The sequence below is a fragment of the Porites lutea genome, chromosome 5 (assembly GCF_958299795.1).
Source record: "Porites lutea chromosome 5, jaPorLute2.1, whole genome shotgun sequence".
In the NCBI taxonomy this organism is placed as follows: Eukaryota; Metazoa; Cnidaria; class Anthozoa; order Scleractinia; family Poritidae; genus Porites; species Porites lutea.
The window spans coordinates 44,113,812-44,118,811 of record NC_133205.1 but is presented as its reverse complement, the minus strand read 5'-3'; the positions used below and the strand labels follow the sequence as shown (position 1 = coordinate 44,118,811).

Below are 5,000 nucleotides of genomic sequence, written 5' to 3'. Positions count from 1 at the left end.
TTCTAATTTAGCGCCCCATAAAAAAGGCCAGATCAAGCTATTATACCTGTCAAGCGCCCATCTCGGGGGAACTAAAACACGCGACAAGTACAAAAGCTTGCTCAAACCTAAAACATTAAGAATTAACACTTTACCAACAAACGACAATGACCTCGATTTCCACAGAGACAGACAGTTATCAAGCTTAGACAGGCGCGGTTCCCAGTTGTCTCTCTCAACTGGGACCGTACCAAAAACAACACCCAAAATTTTCATTTTGTTAACCCACTTGAGGCCAAGAGGCTGGTCAACGCGGTCTTTCCAAGACCCCAGCCACATGGCCTCCGTCTTCGAAAGATTCAATTTAGCCCCGGTACCACGCTCATATAACTGAATCTCCCTAAAAAGATTATGAAGAGACACAACGTCCTTAACCAAGGACGTTGTGTCATCGGCATACTGACCAACTTTGAACTGCAAGCCCTGAGCACCCGGGAGTAAAAAACCTTCAATATCATTACAGGCTCTAATCTTGCATGCAAGAACCTCAACACACAAGATATAGAGCATTGGTGAAAGGGAGTCACCCTGCCTAACACCACGCGCAATCGGTATCATATCAGAAAGGAAGCCGTTTACAATCACTCGCATATTAGCGCCATTATACAGGGTGTGAATACAATTTAAAAAGGAAGGACCGAAACCTAGATGTCTTAAGAGATTTAGAAGAAAAGTTCGATTGACACGATCGAAAGCTTTCTCCTGATCTAGGCTGACGAGAATACCCGTCTCGCCAGTTCGCTCAATGTGATCTAAAACGTCGCGCAACAAAAACAAGTTGGAAGCAATAGATCTCCCAGGAACAGAGCAAGTCTGGTCCGGGTCAACAATGGAATCTAGAACCTTAGAAAGTCGCAAGGAGATAGCCTTCGAACAAATCTTATAATCGACATTTAGAAGAGATATTGGACGCCAGTTTTTCAAATTCCTCCGGTCGTCCTTCTTATAAACTAATCGAGTGATGCTAGTTTTCATAGAGTCACAAAGCTCAGACTCGCGCAGGCCTTCATTAAAAACCTCAACTAAGAGTGGGCCGAGGCGCGACCAGAAAGTTAAATAAAATTCTACCGACAAACCATCAGGGCCGGGGGCCTTGTTGCGATTGGACAAGCCAACAGCCTCAGTAGCTTCGTCCAGCAACAAAGCCCCCTCGCAAACATCACGATCATGATCCGACAAACGGCGCGAAACGAACGAGAACAAATGATTTTGTGTTTCTAAATCAACAGACTCCTCAGCAAAGAGAGAGGAATAGAAAATTTCATGAGCTTTTACTATCTCAGGTAGAGTAGACACCTCAACACCATCAGAATTAAGGACAGAGGAGACGAAACTCTTCTCAAACTTTTGAGAAGCTAACTTAAGGAAAAACTTAGTAGGGGCTTCGCCCTCTTCTAGCCATTTTGCTCGACTTCTAATTTTTGCACCCATATACTCCTCTGTCATTAAGACTTTAAGGGAGCTCTCTAAGTCCGCAATTTCAGACTTAACAGAAGGATCACCCGACACTAGACGATGTTTCAAAGCAATCAAGCGGTTAGTTAACGAGACTCTCTCGTCAGAGAGGTCTCTACGCTTTTGCTTTGAAAAGGCAATAGATTCAACTTTAATATCTTTCTTAAGGGATTCCCAAAAGGAACCAGAGGAAGAAAAGGTATGTTTAAACAATAAAAAACGATCAATAAGAGCACGAATCTTCTCGCAATAGGACTCGTCCTCTAAGAGAGAATTATTTAATTTCCACACTCCAGGGCCATACTTAGAAGAAGCTTCGAGAACTAAGTCAATAAAAACAAACTCGTGATCCGAGAAAACACAAGGGGAAATAACACACGACTTAACTGATGAAAGGAGGGACCTTGCAACAAGAAAAGTGTCTAAACGACTAGCAACTGAAGAATCTGAATTAAACCAAGTAAACTGGCGGGTTCTGGGATGCGAAGCTCGCCACGCATCCCTTAACAGAAAACACGATTTAAGGTCAGACAAGTCAGAACTAATAGAGACGGTGCCCCCAAACTTATCTGAGGAACCGTCATAACAGTTGAAATCACCACCAACTATCAGCGAGGAGTGTGGAAAGAAGTACAAATGGACCGACTGGTAGAAGACTCGTCTATCAGCCGGTACAGTTGGAGCATACACATTAACTAAATTAATAGACTGGGAATCAATTTTAAGTAATACACTAAGGACCCGACCCTCAGTATCCTTTTTCCAAACAGAGAGATTATCTTGTAAACTACTTGAAAGCAAAATGGCCACGCCACCCCTCCTCCCGACAGCCGGGGACCAAAAACTGGGGCCCCGCCACCGGGAAGATAGGGAATTAATGACCCGTCTATCAGAAACCATCGTTTCCTGGATAAAACAGAAATCTAGATTCTCTTGACCAAAACAACGAACAACAGACGAAAACTTTTCATCACTCAAACCGCGAACGTTAATCGTTAGACCTTTGAAAATGGAAAAAGTTTACTCAGGCGGGTCCTTACCTCTATTAGATCTCACTCCTGGCGGGTTGGGCCTGGTTGCCTTGCGCACAGGAGCAAAAGAATGGGAAGCTGATGCCTTTCGGGTCAGGTTCTTCCTCCGCTGACCCTTCTTCCGGGAAACACGTTTCCAAGCCGTCGCCAGCTGCTGGACCTCTAAGGGGGGGACAGAATCCCCCATATCATCATCATCACTATTCTCATCGGGTTGAGCCAGATCCAAAGCGGGACCATCGGAGGGAGACGGCAAGACAACTTGAGCGAGGGCGCTGTCAGAGACAGATGGCATCAGCTCGGGAGATGCAGGAGGCATAGCGACCTCAGCGAGGGCACTGTCAGAAATAGAAGGCACTGGATCCTCAGGTACGGAAGGCATCTGGCCAAGAACACTATCCGAGACCGAGGGAATAACAGACGCGGAAGACGGATCAGTAAAGAGAGGGACACTAGCAGGAGGTGAGGGCGTAGGCGATTCAGCAACATCAGTAGAGCCAGGCTGACTCACAGGATCAGCGAGGTCAGCTTGGGGAGCACTTGTATCACTAGTTTCGGCGGTATGAGTAGGACGCTCCACAGGGGTAGAAACAGGATCCACGGGGTTCGACCCGGCAACGGTATCTGGAGACAGAGACGCAGAAGGCGGGGGGCGACGATACCAAGAGTGTTGGCAGTCAATGGCCATGTGGCCCTCCTCCTTGCATATACAGCATCTGATGTCTTCGGGGCACATCCTCGAATGATGCCCCACTCGATCACAATTAAAACACACAGAGTTGCTGCAATCCTTGTAGAGATGATCCCTCGAATTGCAACGGCGGCAAGTAGTTGGTTGGCCATCATACTTCACCCGAATTTGGTACTTTCCAAAACGAAGAAAACAGGGAATATGAGTATTGAGCTCCATGCGTAAGTGTCGCAAGCCGTTGAAGACGTCAGGGTAGCCCTGCACCTTGCCACGGCGTGAGGAGAAGATCCGGCCATAACGGCTCAAACGATGTTCGAGGGCAGAATCCGGCAACTCGTGCGGCGCATCGTAGACCGTAACAAACAGTAGACGGCGCGTACCAGGGTGAGTGACGTAGTGGCCACGACGGACGATAAAAGAAGAACGACGCAGAAACAGATCGCGGTACTTCTGTAGCGCAAATGTAATCAAGACATTACCGTTGGGCGATCGCTGTAAGCAACGAACAGCAGAGGCAGGAATCCCATCAGTAAGTAGGGCGTCAAAGATGTCTTTGGTGGAGAAAGACGCTGACGGGGCACTAAAGAACGCAGTATATGGCCGATCCGGCATCACATTCTCCCTGCTGAAGTGTTCCTTCTCAAACTCGGAGAGGTAACTAGGACGGTAAGTCACTTGTTCAGAAGCTTCCTCCGCCGGCAGGTTTTTCTTGGCAGCAGAACTGTACAAGGCACTAATTCGCGGTACATCACCATCGGACTCACTACGACGTTCGGAGACCGTTACTAAACCACCAGACTCATCGCTGGACTCACTACTGGACAATTCAACATCAGACGCTTCGCCACTATCTCTTGCCACTTCGCCACCATCACTTGCAACTTCGCCACTAACACTTGTCACTTCGCTACCATCTCTGGGCACTTCGCCACCATCGTCGACCACTTCGCTCCAATCAGCATTGGGCTCCAACATCATGGAAAACGACCCAAGTCGTTTTAAGAATCGCTTTAACGATAAATTTGGGGTGGGGGGCACGGCGTTCCCGCCCGGCCGGTACTTAGCACAGCCCCCACAAACAAACAAGAAAAAAGCCAAACACGCAAAAACGAACTTTTGAACGTCCCACAAGTAAGAGAACGCTTAGTCAAAAGGCCGAAAAGCGATGCCCCTTTAGGTCCTCCGGACCTAGGGTGGTTGGCTCCTTCCCCATCCTAGATATGGTGGTTGCAATACTGTCGCATCCCATGATGCATCTGGCACTCTATGCGAGGACAGAGAGATATCATTGGCTCAGTCTGAGCACAGATACTCGGCCAAGCTCTTCAGGACACTACAGTGTGTATAGACAGGGATCAAATAGCGTCTACAGGGTACCCAGGCCCTAACAGCTCGGCCATTAACCCATAGGAGGACAGGGAACACGAAAACGAGGCAGACTGGGACCGCTTACTAGGCCCTAAGGGGTTTTTAAAGCCCGCCAAGCTCCGTGTAAGTGGCCGCATAAATTTATTTACAGCTACAAAGGAAGACTTCACAGCCTGTTTTGTAGGTCAGGGTTGCCTGAGGAGGGTAATGAAGTAATGCCTCGCTTACATGTTCACCATACTCGGTATAAGAAGTCAAATTTTCTCTCTTTTCTCTCGCCTACGACCATACCACAGGGAGAACACCGGTTCTCGTCTGATCACCGAAGTTAAGCCCTGTCGGGCGGGGTTAGTACTTGGATGGGTGACCGCCTGGGAATACCCCGTGTTGTAGGCTTCTTCTTTTCTTTTATTTTT

At 47.9% G+C, this 5,000-nt stretch overlaps 1 non-coding gene across 1 annotated transcript; it reads left to right on the top strand.

The window, feature by feature from the left end:
* The first annotated feature begins 4,861 nt into the window (after nt 1-4,861).
* Nucleotides 4,862-4,980, top strand: LOC140939558 (5S ribosomal RNA). Its single transcript, XR_012165897.1, has one exon. It is a non-coding gene; the product is annotated as a 5S ribosomal RNA (ribosomal RNA).
* Nucleotides 4,981-5,000: the final 20 nt, after the last annotated feature.